The following is a 21,359-nucleotide window of genomic DNA, read 5'->3' as shown; positions in this document are numbered from 1 at the left end:
CTGAAATGCATTCTGCATCCTGATGCAGGGTTAGGAGGAATAGTTTTGGTGGTGCACATCTCCTGGTGACGTATCCTCATTCCAGCTTCAGATTCCTCTCTCCACAAGGTCCCATAACTTGTTTCAAAACCCAGACCACGAGGACCAATGGGCCTGGAAATATCTCCTACCCTGGGAAAACGTAAGGAATTATTCCACTAGAGTTATTCCAGCCTTGGGACCTGCTGGACTTCCCTGGGGGTGCCACTGGGGGAGTAGTTAGTGGTAGATTTTTGCCTCGCTAGTTACTTCCCTATGCTCCCTTATGAATACTCCTAGTGCACCTTAATGCACAATAGTTTATTCCACTTTCAAACCTGCCTCACCTAAAGGCACTCGTGTTTTCTGGCAGGGTATCCATTAGGGAATGAATGAAGGGTAGTTAGTGTGCTATAAAAAATCACACCCTTGCTTATTGCACACTAACTTCACTTTATACGCAGAATATTCCAGAATGAAGAGTGTTTTCACTTTAATCAATGCACAAACTGCCATTTTATTATTATGGTTTATTTTTTTCTGATGTAATTTATGATTGAATTATGCTCCAGACTGGAGCATAAAAAATACTTTTATTCCAGTGTAACTACTCCCCCTTGGAAGCAGAGTCATTATAATGGAATAAAGTCCATTTTATTCCAGAACAATGTAGTGCTCTCTACCGCCAGCAAAGGCCTGAATGTTGTAATTTATAAAGAGGGAAAAGTAAGGGTGAGAACAGGGGGAAAATTAAAGCAAGGATAGTTAACTGATAAAGGTCTTGAGAATATCATGCACGTGAGGACTGAATATAGCCCATAGTGAGGAACACTAAACATCCACAAACTAAATAAAAATAATAAAAATGCCTCCCGCCTTCCCCTCATACATCTTATGAGGTGGTAGAAGGGGCTGTGGAGAAAGGATTGATGTCTCTTGCTGGGAAGTGAATTATTCAAACTCCTGGCTGCAGGGAGCTCCTACAGTTATGAATCCTAGTCGTCTTTGTGGTGTTGCCAAGGCAAAGGTAGCCTCCGGTTTTCCACGGGAAAAGGGCACCCCTGGCGATGTGTTCCCCCTTGATGCTGAAAGCCAGCTCCCTGTCTGCCTGCTCCTTGTCCCCTGGGTCTGGGTGCCACCCCAGCCAGCTGCTGCAGAGGCTCCCTGAGGCTGAGAGCTGCACGGCTGCTCAGGCTGGGCGGTACGGGCGTAGGGGATGTGTGTATCCCTCAAGCATCAATGTGCAAGCTGTCTCCTGGGCAGTCACGGATTCTGTGCTCCTCTCTGTAGGATCTGCTTTGGTCAATGTATTTAATATTTGTAATGGCAACTCAAAATCCCTCCTCCGTGACTACCAAGATGCAATCGGGTCCAAGCAGCCGGCTGAAGACGCAGGTTTAACAGGACGTAAACACGTGCTTTTTACCCTTTAAAGCAGAGAAACATTATTTTAACCAGAGGGCAGTTATAGTTTGCTAAATTCAGCTACAAAAAGGAAATGCAATCACCTTCAATGTGCTTGTTTGTTAGTAATGGGCCAAACTGTCACATCTGTCACACCATTGCCGTGATTTTGCACTTCTTGGATAAGGGCTTGGTGAGCTTTTAGGATGCAGCAATAGGAGAGAGGTGGTTTTTTTCTCTCCTGTCAATAATTCCCCATGTGGCAATCAATTTGATCTTGCTGAGGGCCAGGACCTATCTTTCAGAGATTTCACATTATGATGAAAAGAAGTGAAAAATGTTTTTTCTCCATTATACTGTGAGGATGGCATCCTTATCTCATACCCATTCCCCATACCTGCTGCGGAATCAGAGTGCGTAAGACCACACTGATCCCAGCCACATGGCTCTGCTGTGATGCTGGGCTTGCCTGGAGGGAGGACAGAGAGCTGCTGGCTGGGGAAATATGAGGCGAAACACAGAAATACAACTTGCCTTTACACTGTCCCATTTTGAAACAGAGTTGGCCCTGGGGTGGGCTGGGAGGGGAGAGCAGCTGGAGAGTCAGGATCGTGCGTTAGACTAGTATCATGATGCTGTACTGAGACTGTACCCGGCATTTTTGGTAAACTCTGGCGTGTCTCTCGAGTGGACGTGCTGGTGGGCTGCGAGCATACCTCCTGCCACCGCTGCACACACAGCCTGCAGAGGAGCCCAGGCAGGCTGCAGTGCCAAGACATCCCACCTCACAGGCTGTCCTCTAGCTGACCACGCGGCTCCCTCGCTGACCCCACACATCTTCCAGAGGTGTGGGAAAGTCTGTCAAGATCGTGCATATCCTATTCTGGTGGTGCTACTAACTCTGAGGCCGAAGCAGTGCGATCATCTGACAACAACCTGACTTGTTTCAACTCAGCTTTTACTTCCAACACGGGCATCCCGCACAGGCAGCATACGTGCGGAGGGGTAAGGGCCTTTGGAGGAACCCCAGAGAGATGTGGGCTGATGTTCACCGCACAGTGACTGTATAACTAGAGGTGGGCACCAGCGTGGCAAAGAGAATTTATATTCTATGTCAGCTAGATACAATATCCTTCAAAATATATTGTCTGTTTCTTGAGCAGGGGTTAGCGTGTGTCATAAAATTTTTGGCTACACATAAGGAAAATAAGTATTAAAAGATTTAGGTATAAATTCTGGCAGGATCATATAAATCCGTCTGCTTCTGACAGGTAGGCTCCACTGTGTTTGGGGAAGAGGGGTCTGTGGGATGATCCTTAACAGACCTTTCTCTGTACCGTGAGCATATTAAAAGTGGTGACTCCAGCGGTGACCTGCTCCCCAGGCTGGGGGGGTCTGACCTACTGCCTGCCCGCTCTGCTCCACCCCAGAGGTGACAGCATCTGGTGATCACACGACCTTGCAGGCTGGGCAGACAGTGTCATTCTCAGATGAAATCTCCTTCCCAGGAACGTGTGGCAGCTTTGGAAAGCCAGGGAAGCTCCCGCCTGGCTGCAGGCACTGCTTCTGCTCCTTGAGTCCAAGTGGGAAAGACCCTGCCAGTTTTGTCTGCTTTTGAGCACTCCTCTTTGGCTATTGTTGCTCATATTTTCCTTACAAATCTATTAGCTTTACTGGGTCCATTAAATGGCTATTAGGCTGCCCATTAGCAGATGCTGCTCATGGTTTCACACAGAGGTCTCAGCATGGGCTCCTTCTTTGTAAAAGGCAAAGAGAGAGAAGTGGGGTTAGGGAGCCTGGACCAGGACTGCAGTGTGGGAGAAAAAGGGGAAGGAGAAAAGCCACTGCCACTAACAACTGCCCTTCCCACAACAGGGAGAGGGCTCTTGCGGGGTATGTGTGCGGGGTAAGGTAATTGGAAATAAGGCTGAACTAAACTGGGTAAATCCTGCGTCAGGGCTGGTTGCTCACACAGCAGCGGAAGGACCAGAGTCCCCCACCTAACAGCTGCCATCAGGTTCTCCGCATCACTTTGGCACCAACAGCACCTCAGAAATGCAACTGAAAAAAAAAAAAAAAAAAGTAAACCAGAATAACCGTTTGCATTATTGGAAGCTCCTGGAGAAAGCAAGAGAAGCGTCTAAAAGCTGGTACTCCAGATCGCAGGCTCTACCCCCCTGCCAGGCAAGGGGCTCGACAGCTGCAGGGCCATGCTGGGCTCTTTGCAGCACTGGGACCAGTCCAAGCACGGCCCAGCCCAGGCTGGTGTCAGAACAGCTTTCATTATGAGCCCAAATCATGCAATTACCCCAGCCTCCATCCGCTCTTTCACATTTCAGATCACCTGGATTCAGCTGGGTCCTCCCTGCAGGCGTCCTGGGAGGCAGAGCAAGCCCTCCTTCCTTACAGCCCAGCGGCAAGGCAGGGCCCTCCATTGCCCAGGGGTGGAGATGCAGGCTCGGGTGGGCTTCTGAGGGTGCAGCAGCAGTGTCCGCAAGGGGGGAAGTAACAATGATGCTTCAAAAAAAGGCAGAAATGGGGTTGTAAAAGCAGTAGTGCTGCACAGATACTCATGTATGACTGAGAAAATACTGAGTGGATTTATATCACGAAGCTCTGCCAATACCCCTGATTCTACCCTGCAGTGTCCTCTCCGATTCCAGTTCTTCTTGTCTTTCCCTAATATGCATATGTGCGCGCACACACACACACAGAGTTTTGCCAAAGCACCCTCTGTCCTGACCCTCTTCTCTGGCAGCTATAGCGGTTCTGGGTATCCCCGAAGTCTGAGCAGAGTGAGGCAATCATGCTGAATTGTGTTTAGTGGAGCCAGGTTATTGTGATGCTGAAAAATGAGGACAAGATTGAGGCCATCAAGCTCATTTTTATTGTTCGTTGGAACTCCAGATGTGAAAGCTAATGGATTTGGATTGGTTGCTAGCAGCAAAGCCTCATCAAAGATCTTTTTTTTTTTTTTTTTTTCCTAAGGGCATTCAGTGCAATTCACTGATTGATTGGAGGCTTCAGACAGTTTGAATGTGGATCTGTGTTTGGGCTGGATCAGGCGTTCAAGAGGAAATCCAGCCTGCTGCCTTCAGGCTTGCACAGGAACACTGCAGCCTCAGCTCTTAGCAGGCTGGGAAGCTCTTGATGGAGAGACTTTCACAGAATTGCTTTGTTACCTTGCTGGGTTTGGGCAATGGGGGGGGGAGAGGGAGACAGCCGAATCTCAGGACTCGCCTGAAGGGCTTTCCCAACAGAAGCTCGTCTTCTGAGGCAAAGGTAAAAAAATGGTCTTATGCAGGGGGATGGCACGGGCTTTGAGGGGAGGAGTACAGAAAGATGCAGGGAACTGTCTCCTGCTGGGAAGGTGGAGGTGGCACTGAGGAGGAGATGCTGAGGGCTCTGCGGAGGAAACATAAAGGTTTAGGCAGGTCAGATGGGCCAGAGATCAGTGTTAAGACAGGTTCTGTATGTGAGATGACAATGGTTTGCAGGGGCCACAAAAGATCTGTGACTCAGGCAAAACATATGCTACGAGAGTTTCTGATTATAGTTTTACAACTTTTACTAAAAATCCTTCACTCTCCATCAGGAAGCCAGATGAGTTACAGATCTGCCTGTGCCTGTCAGGTGCCTGCTGCTGCCATGCCAGCTTGTCTTCTGTTGGCATTCATGTGGGTAGTTTGCTTCTTTGTCTGCAGCACAAGTAGTTAATCACATGGAGAACCTAATTAGGTGGTAACGAACCCAGGTGTCTTACTTCTCTCAGTGTAATAGGACATCTGCCACTGCTCCAAGAGCACTTTACAATGACTGACTAACAATGGCTGTAATGTATGGTCATGAAGAGAGAACAGCTTCCTTCAGTGCCTCCGCTAGGACGGGGTTAGCTGGGAAAGCCTGAATTCCCAGTCCCCTCACCCTGTGCAGAGAACTGCAGGTGCCTGGCTGCCAGGCAAGGGGGGCCCGATCCTGAACGGTGCGGGTGAGAGAGACGCGAGGAGCCACGGGGGAGCACAGGGTCTCTCACGGGACAGGACAAGACTGATGAGCACTGGCTGAGCACAAACTTAACTTGTCAAAATGCTTTGGACAAATGTGTTCTATCAGAGTGAACTTAGGCCAGCTCAGTAGTTCTGACATGGCTGCAGAGCCTTTGATCCAGTCCTGGCAGCCCCAGGATCAGATTCACTGCCTAGTCCGACCGTAAGCTACGACTCCCAGGGGCACAAAATGGTTTGTTTTTTTCTGCCTGGCACCCAGGTGGGCTGCTGTGGCTGCCACCAGATTCTGGCCTGCTGCTTGCATAGGGCTGCTGGATGCTGTCTGGTCCCGTGTTGTGGCCAAATCTTGCTATATGTACTGTATTCTCAGCAAGATTGAGCAAATCATTCACAGCTAATAATCTGGCAGATGCATTTCACTTCTCCCTCTGTCTGAGGAAGGAGATTATAATTTTCTCAAAGCAGTGCCTTCAGCTTTTATCTGCAAATGCATTAGTTCTCCAGCCTGCTGTTTAAATCGAGCTGTGTCACCGTGTTGTGGCTGGGTGACAGTCACATTAGCTCGCCTCCGCTCTGACCTTCCATCTCCCTCCCCACTCAAGTGGAGGAGCTCAAGTCTGGCTTCCAGGGTAAGTGCTCACAGGAAGAAAATCAACAGTTCCATTTTGCATTTATTTTTCCCTGCATTAAGGTCCCTCCGTACCCCCAGGGCAGTTCTGGGAGCTGAACCTTCCCTTGTGTGGCCACAAGAAGCCCCGTGTCCTCCCCCAGCAAAAAGCCCAAGCTAGCGGGTGAGAAGGAGACATCGATTCTAATTGTGCGGTGTTACACCATGACAAGGTGTAGGATGTTTCTTCCTGACCCAAGCTGCTGATTGGCAAACGCCCTGAAGCATGAGGATTAACATCTACCAACATCTCTCTTAACCAGCGTAATTGAGAAAGCTGTTCCTATTCGTACTACTGTCTACTTCCTTCTTTTTTGGAATGTGCTGAACCATATCACTCTAACCGAACAGGATACAAATCCGTTTAGCAAATCCATAGCTCCTTCCCTAACCACATGCAAATACTTTCTCCTTATCTTGCTGACAAAAGTGCTGTGGAAGGAGAAGTACAATGGGGTGTACTCAGTATGTGTACCTCCCCCAGGCAAGGAAGGAATTTTGCAACATGCTTCAATGAGATGTTTGAAATCCCTCTTGTTTAAATTGTCCCAAATTTGTTGGTGCTTAATCAAAGTTAAGCCACATTCTAGGCTTTTCTCCTTCCTTTTCAGCAACTAAGGAAATTTCATGCTCATGAAGCTCAGTGACTAATAGCAGTTAATAGCGTAGCAGCAGATGGCATACGAGCTCTGTTAGCTTCTATGTTGGCTGCGCCAGTGCCCCCCACAAAGCAGTCCTGCTGTTTCCATCCAGAGCCCCACACCCAGCTCTTCCAGTGCCCCCTCCCGCCTCGCAGCCCCACAGTATCTCCCCATCCAGAGCTCCCCATGCCAACGCTGCCGGTGCCCGCTCGGGTCCCCCAGCCCCTGTAGCTCTCCCAACCCCGGGGGTCCCCAGACCAGCTCTGCCAGTGCCCCCCTCCTGCCCTGCAGCACCCCTTGCTAATCTCCCTTTGTTTTCCTTAGCTCGCTCACTACTTGCCAAGACACCTCCGTTGTGTACATTGTGATTATACTGAAGATACCGGCAAAGGCCCCTCATCAGCTATTCTGGCTTTGTGACTACAGAACCAGCAAATGATAAGGTCTCTCCTATTTCATAAACATAAATGTCACGGGTCTTACTCTGCAGCTCTTCTGAACTCCGCACTTACTTTGAAACCAATGGGAGCTCTGCACACAAAGCAGCTCCCGAATAATCAGGGTCTGTCAGCTCTATAATGTCACAAAATATTCCATGTGTGCAAATATTTGGATTATTATTTATTGGGTGTCAACAAAGTGCAAATATCAACCTGCCCCAGAGATACATTATAACTTTCCAGGGTGGGAGGATGGGGGAGAGCACTGCATGCTCATAAAATAGCCACGCGCCTGATACCAGTGCTGAACGCTTGTGATAATACCCGCCGCTTTTCAAGTCCCTGCCATTAAAGGATTTAAAACCGTTCATGAATTAAGGCTGACATTTTCATTGAGAGGTAGCAGGTGGGTGGAGGCAGTACATCTCTAATTTGAGGTGCTCTGGATCTGATTTCCAGAAAAGTTGCTCTCCATAGTTTCTGTTCGCAATTGGAAACCTTGGGCAAAAATAAGAAGATAATTCACCAAGCCACTTCCTTGAGACCTGCAGGGGCTTGTGCCCTACCCAGTTTGCTGTTCCTCCTGTCTCTTTTGTTGACCTGTGCTGTTTAACCACACCTTTCCAGAAGGTTATAAAAAGGCACCGAAGTTTGGGCTGTGTATTGCTTGATGGACTTGGATGCTGAAGCCACCTGAAGCTGTTGGTTCTGCTTCCTACAATAGTATTTGCCTCATGAGCTTTCTAAGCATTACTGGTCCTGTCTCTGAGTTTGAACACTCACGACATTGCGAGAGAAGGTGATTTACAAGTCAGTGACAGATGCAGTTGGGCAACTCAGTTGTCTTGGCTCACAGACTCGGACTCCCATCCCAGAGCCTTCTTTCATGGCAGGTGACGCTTGTTGATCCATGAGACTAGTTTTTTCACTTCTTATTCTTGATGTGAGGCAATGAGATGTGAATATGAAAGCGAATACCAGCTATGCTGAGAAGAACTTGACCTTTCTGTTCTTATCAGTTGCAAGTTGATTTTGAGATTGCTCTCTTTCTTTCTTTTTTTAAACTTCTGGCACTTTCTGTATCCAGAAGGATATATTTTATTAGAAAGATTAGTGTCTTGGACGCTTTGTGGCACCCTCCGGCCAACAACAAAGCACACCACAAATTAAAAATGGAGAGGACACCCCCGGGGAACAAAGAAATGGAACCAGTGGGATTTTTTTTTAACTTCTTCAGGGTCTGTATGCTTTTTCAATGTCTGGACTGTTAGCAGTTCTTATAGCTCTATGTCTTCAGGCCCTGCTGTCTGTCATGTGTAATGCACATCATACACTGCTGGTGAGCAAACAGCTTCGGTTAATATTGGAAGCTCCCACAGACTTTTTTTCTAAACTTATAGCATCACAAGACTCAGAACTACTCAGCTGAATGTCCAGGCATTTCAGAGGTGAGAGGAAGACCTCTAATGTACTCACCCTGGAAGGTCAGAGATACAACAACTTGCAGCTGTTATGTAGAGTTTATGCAGCAGAGCTCGTGTGCGCTCCTTACCTGTTTCAGTGCAAAGTCAGGCGGCTTAAACAAAGCTTCTTCTGTGCACGATTTGGAGCAGGGAACACCAATGACCAGTTCCCATGTCCCAGCTGAGGGGACTCTATCCTCTACTAAAAAGTAGTAACAGAGCTAAATCTGGGAACTTGAACCACTCTGCTAGATTTCATAGTGGATATTTGTACCTCCAGTACCACCTTATGTCCTCTTCACATCAGGCCAAAACTAAACCCATCGCTGTCAACTTCATGGTGCAGGGCAATGAAAAAATGGAATTAATGGAGGGAAAAAAGGAAAGCTTGCCATAGCCTCCTGCATGTCCTTCAGGTTGATGGCCCAGTGAGTAAAGAGGTGAAAAATAATTCAGTGCAGCTTGGAGTTTGCCCAGACAGACAGACAGACAGAAGACCCGAGTAGATAATTGCACTGGGAGTTACCAGAAGAAGAGATTTCCATGACTGGCTTTACTACCTCTCGCATCATGAGTCATGGTAAGTTTCCCCCTATCCCATCTTGTCTCATGGAGACGGAAAAAGGATTTTCACTGTGCGTAAAATGTGCAGCATGACAAGTTTTGGATTTCAGTGGCGACTGAAAGGTAGTGCTATTATGTAAGCAGTCATAATAATAATAATTAGTATTATTATTCTGAGAGAAGAATAATTTTTTCTCAGCAGGAGGCAAGTCAACCAAGCTAAATTCAGTCTCTCCTGAGAGATTCCAGGAAATTGCCTCAAATTCCTTCACTCTTGCTTCCGTTTTTATATTGAACACTGCTCAGGAAGTTCCCGATTGTAGCCGTGCCTGTATTTTTAACCCTTAGACTTAGAGGATGGCACACCATATTCAGGGACAGGGCAAAGCCGTCTTGCCTTCCTATGTTATTTCACTGCCTGCCCTCCCTCTGGCCACACTCTCCAGCTGCTCCATCCCTTTCTTTACACCTCCTGTGCCCTGTTGTTGCTGGTAGATGGACCCCTCTTTCTGTCCAAGCTTTCGCAATGATTGTTTTTATAGCTTGAAGGACTGTAGCATTGCAGGTCTATTTATTAGTGAAACACCCACGTGGCCCTGCCTATAAGCTCTGCTGGGAATGTTTCGCTGTGAAATCTGCTCCTTGCTCTTGTAGGCAACCTGGCTGCCTTCTCCTCGAGGCTGCAGTGGGAAGGCATCAGAGATCTGGAGCAAGTCTTCATTGCACCTCGGCTACAGCCAGCCTCAAAGCTGAGAATGAAATGGACACAAGGGGAAATGAAAAATGGGGCTTAGGGAAGCATGTGTCTGTACGTGTACAATGCTCTTTGGAAGCTGGTACCATCTCTACAAACTTTAAAGCTGTTATCCCCTGGGAATGTCACTGGGTACATTGTTGTGACTTGATCCAGGTATTTGAGGAAGCCATGAAAGAGAATGATGCCATTATTTTTGAGCCAAAACTAATCTATCAATAAAACAGAGATTGTTGAGGAAACTTCTTTTCAAGGAGCAACGATGATCATTCCTTTAGGTACAACTAAGGAACTGAAATAGAACAATTTGAAACATGACATCTTAAAATAAAATAAAATATCTTTAAACAGAAAAAAAAACCCCAACAAACCAAACAACCCCAGATAAATAAGCCAGTAGCCAGTACCAGGCTTTTCCAGGAAGCATATGAAAAACAAGGCAGTATAGAGAAATTATTTCTTTGGGATTTGCTTCTAGCCTCCAGGGGTCGACAATTTATGGGCTACCTGCATCAGACATTGTTCAGCCCGCTGAACGGATACTCCATATTGTTTAGCTCTACTTGAAGAGTTTGTCTAATCCCTTTTATGGTGGCTTTTCTACCCAACACAGGATAAGATCCTTCCTCTACAGCATCACACTTTTCAATTTATTTGTTGTGGCTAGTTGACAGATCCTGGGTGTCTCAAGAGCCTTGGGAAACAGACAAAACCAGAATGTATTGTTTTTCTCCAATGAAATGTAAACTTGATTAGCATTCTGAAAATCCAAGTTGGGGATTTTTTTATTATCCCCAGCCTCTGTTACATGTGCCAGACACCTCTGGGGATGTTGCTGGACAGCACTCTATTCTTTCACTGGGCTATTGACTACATGCCAAATAAGATTTCTCTCCAATCGAACACTTCTGAAGATTTAGTCACTGTCTCTATCACAATTGGTGGTGTCTAGTAAAACAACTCAGTTCATTTGCTACACCTTGCCTGGGTCACTGGGGAAGTCAACTTCGTGGGACTATTAACACCCCATAAAAGTACTTTCTTGGCTTTAAAGCACTCTGCACTGAAGCGTCAGCAGCACCACAGTGTTGGGCTGCCTGAAGGCTGCTGTTGTGAGCATAGCGTACTGCTGACCCTTCACAAAACAAAAAGAGACAGTGCCTAAGCAGCAAAGCTGCAGGGCAGTACTGGGAATCTGTTGTGGAGGCATGAGGAGCACAGTTCCCACGGCCCTGACAAACCACAGACTCACAAGCTACACCTGCACTTGGAGAGAGTAACATGCTAAGCTCATCACCTCCTAAATTTTATGTCCTAATTTGTCAAGTTTTATGACAACAAAGATGATTATTTGCATAATAACGTGGCCTGTAGAAATGAAGTCATTCTCTACTGTAGGATGATACTCTTCCTACATGCTTTTCAATACGAATTTGGCTTTGTTTCTCCAGCACAGGTTGGGTTTGGGCTGCAAATAATGTAACTTGTTTGAGTGCAGTGGAGCTTTGCTGAATTAAGTGACGTGGGCATCAGTTCCCAAGGCCATGAGAACATGCACTGGTCTACCTGAAAGTTGGAGGTTACTGTGCCTCCGCAGACATCTGACACCTGCATGGTTAGCTCTGCTTTTTACCAAACTGGTTTTGGTGCCAGCAGCCATGGTACAGCATAGCTTTCAGCGCTGCCATCTAAACACCTGGGTATTTGTGGGGCTGCTTGGCTCCCAGTGAGCTCCGTGTTGCACCAGCTTCGTTGTTTGTTGAAAGCTCATGTGGATGTGTCTGTATGTGCTGTTATTACACCTTCAATGATGCAATAATGAAGAAATCACACCTGCAAGGGATTGTAGTTAAACCAGCTACTGTGGGTGGGGATTTTTCCATCTTTTCATACCTGGTGTGGGCTAGCTATGTGAATTAGCCAAAGGCCAAATCACCATTTCTGTGCAAGCTGGGCTCTAAGCTGCAAGGTTGGGAAAGTGTATAGATCGTAATGACCAGTGAACCAATTGTATTTTGCTGAAGCATGTAACGTTCATAGAGGTGGGAACCATCACTGCTGTGTTTGGTCTAATAGTATCACTCATGAAGGTGGGAGCCATGTTCCTTTGATTCTTTCCAAACTCAGAAATTGAAACGGTATGTTTCTGAGTGCGACAGGAAGCCTTTATTGGTACAGCTTGGAAGTCACCCTGTGTTGGACACTTCTGCTGGGTTCTAGGAGATGCTGCTTCTGTGGACGCTGATGGTGGTGGGAGGGGGATCTTTTTTTCATTTCTGTTCTGACTACTGGAAGACTGCTGAGATGTCAGCTCAAGAGCCTTCACCTGACCTGTGTTACCTGATGAGTTCCAGCAGCAGAATAATGGACCCAGAAGGTGTAGGAAAGGCAGAGGAGAGAGAGCACAGGCATTTTAGGCTCCCTGTTTCAGCTTTTCATCAGTACTTCCTCCATTTGCATCATTCGCACCGCAAAAGCATGCAAGGTGGTTAGGAGTTGTTTCTTGCTATGTGCTAGTTAACACACGGTACTTACTTTTTCCATAGTCTAATATAAACAATACATGAACGTGTGCTCCTGTGTCAAATATTTGCTGTCAGTTGCACTTACATGACCAGCTGTGATTGAGTCCTGTCTATGCTACAGTTGGCAATCTTGCTCCTTTAATGCGTGCCAACAAACGCTGGTGAAAATAGCCTCCACAATCTGAAAGCTGCTGCACAACCAAAGGCAACCGTCCTCTCCTTGTCCCATTGACAAGGACAAAAAATAGCAAATTTTTATTACAAGTGATTCACTGGGATAGATTCTCCAACAGTAGAGACTCCCTGGAGGGAGGGAGTGGTCTCCACCACTGGTGTTCTCTTAACATAGTTAGACAAGTATGATTAGAACAGTTAGGGCATCGGAAAGGACTATGATCTTGTGACATCCCTTTCAGCTTCATTATCCATGGCTTTGTACCTACGTGTACCTACATGACTATGTAGCGCTTCATCCCACTTCTCTGTTTATTCCTATTCTTTTTTCTTTTCTTTTTTTTTTTCTTCCTTCTATTGCTTCGTCTCTGTTCAGCCTGAGTCTGGCCAGCCCTGAAAATGGAGTTATTTCCTGGGCTGAAGCCACGTTAGCAGCAAACTGTCCTTGTAATCAGAGAGAGCCAGTGGGAAGGAGCAAGAGCGAGGAAGCCAGATGTTGTCTCAAGCCAGTGGCATGAGCCAATATCCACTGGCGGAGAGCGTGAGCTGTCCATGTGTCCTGCCTGCAGCATCAGGCAGAAGCTTCTGTTGTCTTCCACCCCCTTGGGCATGCTCGCCACGGCTGTCAGAAATCCAGTACAAATCTTAACACATGCCATGGTACAGCGGCTGTTCCAGACCAAACTGCCTCTTCTGTCCCCCTCCCGTGGCTGTTTTGGGGGTGCGTTCTCAGCTCCACTCTACACCAGCTGTGGGTTTTTCTCTCAAGGGCAGTTACCAATAAACCTGGAAGGCTGGTGCTTTTTCTGCTGGGGGAGATGAAAATGGACTCAGCACATGGAAACCAGCTGGTTTGAGCGCAGAATTGGCCCAGAGAGCTCTGGCTGAAAAGAGGCAGCAGCATGGAGAGAAAGTGGTGGGAGGGAGCAGAAGAGGGAAGGAGAACTGGAGAGGGGAGATAGTCGTGTACATAGAAGAGTAAGGAATGAGCATCAGCTCCATCTCCTTTTTCTGAGCGATTTTGACAGCGAGGTGCCGTGGCCTTCAGTGACCTCAGCTCTTATCGTCCTGAGGTTGATGTGACCTTCCTACTCCCTGGTTTAAAACAGGGTTTTTTGTTCTATCAGTAGCCCATTCCTTCTCCCCACCCCCAGCTCATTTTTCCTCTTACAGCATGTTAATGAGCAAAGTGCTTATGCAAATGAGAGGCAGAAACAATTGCTTTGAATAAGGAAGGAAATTGTCAGGGTAGAGACGGAATCCAACTTCAGTCTGATGAGTGTCTCTCTACTTTGGCTCTCGTGATGGCCCCATTGCTTTACACTACACCTGAAACCGGAACAATATTTTTTTATTTATGTGCCTTAATATTAACACTAATATCTAACTTTTCCGTAATACTTTTATACCACTTCATGTGCCTATAGAATTATATAAGCATTAGCACCAATTTCCATTTTCTTGCTATACAAAGATAACCCAAAGGGGAGAAGGATTTCATCTCTCCCTAGCTTGCTATCTTTATGCAAATTTTGTGTCCATTTCTAATTGTTCATTTAGAAAAGTGATTTTATGCTGTTTTATCAGCCACCCTTAGTATGGATGCAGTCACACTAACGTAAAAGTGCTGGAAAGCTGTGTAGCTTAGTCAAACTGGACTATTGCTTGAATGCAAATAGAAATGAGCCTGCCTTAAGGGGCTGTTCTGTTTTTTCCAGCATTAAAGCCATGTATGCACTACTGTGAGCAAATATTCAGAAATGTCAGGTGTTCTGGCTAGTATTGCTCCATTTCAGGAGAGAAAAACCTTGAGGATGTTTACCGTAAGCATTGCAGGATACAGATGTGAATTCTTTAAGAAAGGTTTCCCTGTCACCAAGACGATGTTAACTAGCACCTGAAATTAAATGTGATTTTGTCGTACTTGTTTAGGAAAAAGGGCGGGTCAAGAAACTAAGATGTTTGTATGAAGTGAGAAGAACTAGCAGGGTAGTGTTTAGGTAAATCAAGGTCCATATGTTTTCATTTGACTCCAGGAGTTAGCCATATAGCTCACAGCATGGATACAGGGACATTTCTTTCTTTCAGCAGTAGGGTCTCTCAAGGACCTCCTGGCTATGTGGAGGACAGAAACAGGCTGAAGCTGGGGGGTAAGAACTGGCTTTACTTCAGGTCAAGAGAAATGTCTGTGTCATGAAGGCTGTAGTCTGGAGACCAAACTTATGGAAACTTCTTCAGCACTTTCCCATCCAATATCTCGACAGCAAAATCTGGGGCAAACCAATGCATCTTTTATATGAGGGCTTGTGAAAAAAAATTAATGTCTGCCATGTAGCTCCTGTCCTCCCTGTCCTATAGCATTCAACACAGAGCTATACCTATAGATGGGTATAAAAGGGCAGAAGTAATGACTTGGGGTTCATTCAGAGTCTCACCCCTGCCCAAAAATTCGTTCTTTATTGCTGTCATTTGAATTTTGCTTTATTGTCTCATATAAAAATGTAATTCATCCACTTCTTCAGCTTTCCAGGGCAGATGAGACCTGAATGTCTAATGTAAACCTTAGTTCTGTGAAATGAAGAAGCTTAGTCTCCTGCAGATTTGTGTCTCAAGACTGAGCCCCTGTGTAGGTCTTCCAGTGTTTGCTAAGTGGCAAGCACACACCACAGCTGTTCTGTCCATAAAGACATTAAAAGACCCTTCTTTACCTGTCTGCCTTTTTGCACAAAATAGTTCAGAGCTCAATATCTTTGAAACTTGTGCTCCTCAGCCAGACTGGGTTGAATATGGCCAGTTGGCTCAATGGTTACTGGGAGAGACTTACAGATAGCAGATAGAATAATCCAAAGAAAATCAGGATAAGATTCAGCAGAAATAGATGCTGTTTGCAGATGAACAGGATCATTTTTCATCAGTCACCTCTTCTGGTGGGGAGTGCCTTAGGGTATTTGGGATGGCAGCACAGTGAGAGGTTGTGCTGGTAGGACACACAGGAGTGCAGGCGTTACTCTGCAGGTTTGCCTTGCAGTCCTCATTGCCCAGGAGAATGTAGCCTCACACATGAAGTAGGTGTTCACCAGTGGGTGATGCACACTGGATCTTGCTTGGAATTTAGGGCTTGTTTGTTTAATTAATGTATGGGAGCACTAGTTTTAGGGCTAAGCTGTTTCATTCTGTTGCTTCCTACCTGGCCATGGACACTTGGTTTTTGTTGCCTGTTCACCTCTGTGTTGTCCAGCTGATTTTACGTGTCTCCAGGGGCAGCTACAATTATAAACATTTTCCTTTGGCTAGCTTAATGAGGTTGTTGAAAAGGGTTGGTAAAGCTTCCGATAAGCCTCTTGATTTTTATTTTTATTTTCCAGGCCTTATGTGAATCATCCCTTTTGAATTCAGCCACCAGCACCTGGAAAGAGGCCACCAGCACTTGGGGGTTGACAACATTATTAATGCAAGTCATTATTTGTGCGAACACGTTCCTGGCTCATATGAAGCATGTGGATTCCCGCTGTTTCAAAGGAGATGGAAATACCTGCTGTATGCAGATAACCCACCCCCCTCCGCCCTTTCCTAACCATCACTGCCCACCCCTCGGACCTGGCCCTCTCCAGCATCCCTTTGGATGAGCAATGTGTATCTGCTTTGGGCCCCTTTGTGAAACTCCTGAAGGTTTTACAGCGGTGTCAGACTAACAATGTGTAGCATAATTTAGAGAGGAATGGGAAATTATTCATTCAGGTTGAATCACAATAAGAATTTCTCAGGTTTGAGGGGGTGGGAAGCAGGGGTGAAACAATAACACAAAAAAACCCAAACCCAAAATAAAGAGAAAAATACCCTGATTCAGCTTGAAGCTCTTTTTTTTTCATCTGCTTACAGTTATTTGGTGCTTCTAAATTTTTCTCTTTTTTAACAGTGTGAAGGTGTCTATATCTGTATAGGCCCATTTTTAAAAGAACCAAAGGAATTAGTGAAAGTAAAAATAATTACAGGCGGGGATGAAAGCGGGCTGAATGCAGTCCAGGTTTCCCGAAGCAGAGCCATTGCAAACTAACCAGGTACTTTCCTTGGGGAGGAGAATGAACTTTCTAGAGAGAAAAAAAACCTGTGTCACATCTCATTTATTTTGGACTTCAGGAAGGTGATACCACATGGGAAATTACTACTGAGGGCTGGAGAAGACAGGGATTAGGAATAAAATTGCAAAGAAGGAGCGTGCTGATGAAATTAGCTGATGAAACAAAACTGAGGGACTTTCAAGACAAAAGAGATATCGTGAAGGAAGCATTGGGTGACCTTGAGGATAATAGAAACAAGATGAAATTAGATAGCACAGAGTGAAAGGTTACATTCCTGGGATTAACATGAGAATTTCTGCTATGTGCCAGAATAAATAAATTCATAAATTGGAAATGACAGAAGGGGGGGAAAGGACCAAGATATTAGACATCCTGTGATCAGCTAGTACGACCGTGAGCCACCTCTGGGATGCAGGTGAGAAACAAGCAAATACAATTTTAGGATGAGAAGGATTTCTGAGACAGACAGGGAAATTTTAATGTCATTGTACAAGGCTTTGCTGAGGTGTTATCTGGAACATTGTCTTCAGTACCAGTCAGTCACGTGGCTAGCTGGGCTCCAGCAGGAATGGGTGATGAAGAAGGCTGTGGGGGTGTCCAGGCAAATGGAGAGCCTGTCATATGTGAGGAGACTACAAAAGTGCTCCACTTGTCTAACAAAACAAAGGCTGAGAAGGGATATGATTATTCTCTATAAACATGTTAAGGGGATATACATCAAGGCGGGAGAAGAGCTATTTAAGCTAAAAGACAATGTTGGCACAAGAGCAAATGAGAATGAACTGGCCATGAATAAAAATAGCCAGAAAATAAGAGGAGATGACTCACCACCAGAGGAACGGGGCTCTAGAGCAGCCTAGACAACTGGTATGGATGCGACATACATTTGCAAAGGTGGAAGGAGGCATGAGGAGTGCCTATGCTCCCTGTTAGTGATGGGCGACCACTCCCACAGCTTGAGGCGGTGCTTGAGACTTCTTGTGCTTAGACAGCTTGAGACTTCTCCCTCCTTCTGCCCCCACCATGTTACGATTAGGGCTTGACTTATCTTGCTGCAGTGGAGGCAAATGCTCTAACTGCATTTGGGATGGTGTTTGATCAGTTGAGAAAGATGTTTATCTTTCATGGTGCCTGCAGTGGGAGAGGAGTGGCTTCTGTACTTCTGTAGCATGACGTTCTGAAGTCTTTTCCATCTCCAGGATGGAAATTAATCCATGTTTCTCTTTTAGTACTACACTGCAACTTCGTTACAGCAAATGTGAAGTTGCATGAGAAAAGTAACTGTTTTGGAAGGGATGTATTTACTTCTATGCTTCCTCATTTTCCCCCTGTTTACCCCTGAGCTGGATTTAATCTTTTTTGTTTGTTTGTTTTTTGGACAATGGGGAGAACAACTCTTCCACTTAACAGATTTCTTGAGAGAGCTGTAGCTTCTTCATGGGGAAAGGAGGGTTGGGAGACAGGGGTGGTAAGAAAAAGGGCGGGTGAATTGTTCCTTCTTATCTGCTGCTGACTCACTGGTCCCTGTGTTGTGCTTGTGACATGGCTGAATCACCAGGGGAATCTATGCCAGGCTCCTCTGACCTCATTTAGGCTAACTCAAATTAGGAAGAGAAGCAGAAAGAGAACAGGAAGACTGAGAGGAATTCAACTGTCACAGCAGATTCCAGGTACATTCCTTGTAGTAAATAATCCCAGGTAAGGTGAGTCAAGTGGATCAAAAAGGCATACAGCATACATCTTCATTTGAGTCTGAGAGACGGAGATCAAGATACTGCATACTCATAAGCAGAGTATTGCTGAACTCTTAAGAATTGCTTTGACTAGTTCAGGCTCTATCTATCACATCTGACATTCACTAACACATTGGATTTTTTCAGCTTTCACGCCTCTCAACCACCAACCCCATTAAAGTGTTGAATATTGCCTTCACTCTTCACTGTGAGGTAAGACCCTGTTTGTGAACATCTGTTGTCTTTGTGGTAGCAATGGAGCAATAGAAGAAGGGAAGGAGCATGAAAGCTGCTCGAGCTTCAGGCTTTGAGTATGAGGACAGTACCGATGGGGAGCACAGAGTGGTGAAATCAGCCTCCAACATTAGACTCGTCTTTTGCTTGTGTTATCATACATGTATTCCAGTGCCCCAAACAAGATTTGAGAAGCAGACTGATATGACTATTTTAAAATGCAGGTACAGGGAGGAGAGCAGATACAAAGTCCCAGTGTGCTGCTATTTGGCCCTGTGTTGTGAGTGTAGCACATGTAAAATACAGTTCAAAGTATCACTTTGGTTTAACAGTACGTATGAGCTCATCCAGGCCTTAAAAAGGTCCCTTGATTAATTATTTTATTTCATCTGAAGACGTCATTTGCCAACCCAGGTTGCGCCTCCCCTTGGATGGTGTGAATACAAACATTAAAAATGCAGGAAAAAATCTTTGAAAAGTGCTGACAAACCTGATAATGGTGGTGGCACTGGCTTAAAGAGAGACTGGGGAAATAGCTATCTGGAGCATATGTGAGTTGGCTGAAGCCTACCTAATGTAGGGTAGGCTAATCTAATTTTAATTGAGATATGGCTGTAACTCCTACAGCTGTACCTGAATTAGATATGCATTTGCCGGCTCACATACCGCTAGCTTGTAGTCGCTGCAACACAGAGGTCAGGCCAGGCTGCAAAAGCTACCCATGAAACTGCACACGTTCAGCTCTGAACTGCCACAACTCTGCTACAGACAGTAGAGACAGAATTCAATCCACTTTGCAGGCTGCATCAAATACTCAAGGGAATTTAGACTATAAAGAGTTTTTAGCATTTCTGTCACTTAGTCATGGCAGAGTGTTTTGGTTTGGTTTTTTTGTTGGTTTTTTTTTGTTTGTTTTTTTTTTTTTTTTCTGGAGAACTAACTGCTTGCATCTTGCCTACACTTCTCTATCCACAGCATCACAGAGTTAGGGCCAGAACGGACCATTGTGGTCCATCTCATCTCGCTAGGTTCAAAAATCGGCAGCCTTAAACCCTACCACCTCTCCCCTCAATCATTTAAAGTAGTATGCAACTCTTAGAAAAATAACCAGTTTCATGACATGATAGCTGCACATGAAGAGTCTGCTATACCTTCTAAGTAATATATTAGTATAGTATGTGCCAGTGTTTGGCCCTGGGCTTTTCTAGCTTTGCTTAACACGTCTTTTTTTAATCATGCGCTCCTTCAAGGCTTTCCTACATACCCGCGGTCACCTGCGAAGAAAATATATTGTGCAGAGGCAGGGTAATCGGGAATGAGAGAAGAGCTTTATAAAACTAGGAGGCTTGGAACAATTAAATTCAACCGACTGACAGAGCAGGCGAGATGAGTTGACAGTAGAAAGATAACCTGTTTGTAAATGCAGCCCTATTTTATCTTCCCACCAATTAAATTAAGTTCTCTTTGGCCTTCAGATAAAAAACCCCAAACTAAATAAACACTGTTATGCTGCATACATCTTAATACTTCTAATCTTCTGACTAGCAGAGCAAAAAATTAATATCTTCCTGCCTTAGTAAGAGGGAAAACAGATGCCATGGGGAGGAGGAAATGGGAGACTATGAGCAACCCTAGCTTTAGGTTTGTGTGTCTACACGCGCCTGCACACAGACACATGGAGTCAAAAATAGCTTTGTGAAAGGATTTTTAAGCCTCATTGTAATAATGCGAATGAGTATGCCGAAAGGAAAGCAATGAAAATACAGCACTTGCACTTCACGTCAGCAACCCCAGGCAAAAGCATCAGTCCAGCTTCAACAGGTTTGTCCTGTTGCAAAACTAAAGTCTCTGCCCTTGCTGTGCTTAAACTGGGAGGATAAAACATCCACGTTGGCAGCCCCAAGGGAAATGTATGCCTGCCTTTCTCCATGAACACGTGGAGCAAATTAGTTGAGAGCTATCTCCTTTCATACCACTGCTGCCACCAGTCTCAGGCAGCTGGAGAAAAGTCCTGAACGATTCCAGTGGTGCCAGCAGAGCCGTCCAGGGCAACGCTGCACGCCCATGGTCTGCGCCCAGCTGCAGTAAAGCCAGGGAAGCAGCCCATGCGATGCACCGGGCACGAGGCCATGGAGGAGAGATGCTCCAGGAGTCTCAATGCAGAAGGCGATCCCGTGCCCTTCAAATGAAGAATGCTGTCAAAGTTTGGGCTTTTCCCCCATCCCCTCAGTTTTTGTCTCCCTTTCATATGCTACTGAGCGAGTGCTCAGCAGGGCTCGGGGCTGGAGGACGCTGGAGGACCGTGTGATCACCCTGCTGCAGGTGGAGCCTGACATCCCCACGGGCACAAGGGGGAAGGAAGGGGATTGAATATTGCACGATCAGAGGGAGGGAGAGAGACGGGCAGTGGCCTCCCAACGGAGAGGCACACACACACACATGCCCATCAGTAAATGTCTCTCTGCCCTCTTTCCCCCACTCCTGATCCCTTACAGCATGTCTCAATGCTCTGCACTGCTGACCACAGCTCACCGGACACCAAGGCGCTCAGGTATTTCTTTTTGGGTGTCAAGAAATCTTTCCTGCTTTTCCCCTGCATTCATAGCTGGGCTTAGACCTCCAGTGGGATGTCACAGCGCTCTCCAAACTAGCCAGC

General features: G+C 45.9%; 1 long non-coding RNA gene across 2 annotated transcripts in view; it reads left to right on the top strand.

Annotated features, from left to right (window-relative positions):
• The window catches only part of LOC130150400 (uncharacterized), an 87,775-nt gene extending 71,276 nt beyond the window's left edge, over positions 1 to 16,499 (top strand). For both annotated transcript variants that reach the window (XR_008822222.1, XR_008822223.1), the window contains one exon: positions 16,023 to 16,499. This is a non-coding gene — a long non-coding RNA (uncharacterized LOC130150400). The remainder of the gene's footprint in view (positions 1 to 16,022) is intronic.
• The last annotated feature ends 4,860 nt before the right edge of the window (positions 16,500 to 21,359 follow it).

The sequence above is a fragment of the Falco biarmicus genome, chromosome 5 (genome assembly GCF_023638135.1).
Source record: "Falco biarmicus isolate bFalBia1 chromosome 5, bFalBia1.pri, whole genome shotgun sequence".
In the NCBI taxonomy this organism is placed as follows: Eukaryota; Metazoa; Chordata; class Aves; order Falconiformes; family Falconidae; genus Falco; species Falco biarmicus.
Note: the sequence above shows the minus strand (reverse complement) of the source record. Positions and strands in the feature narration are given on the sequence as shown.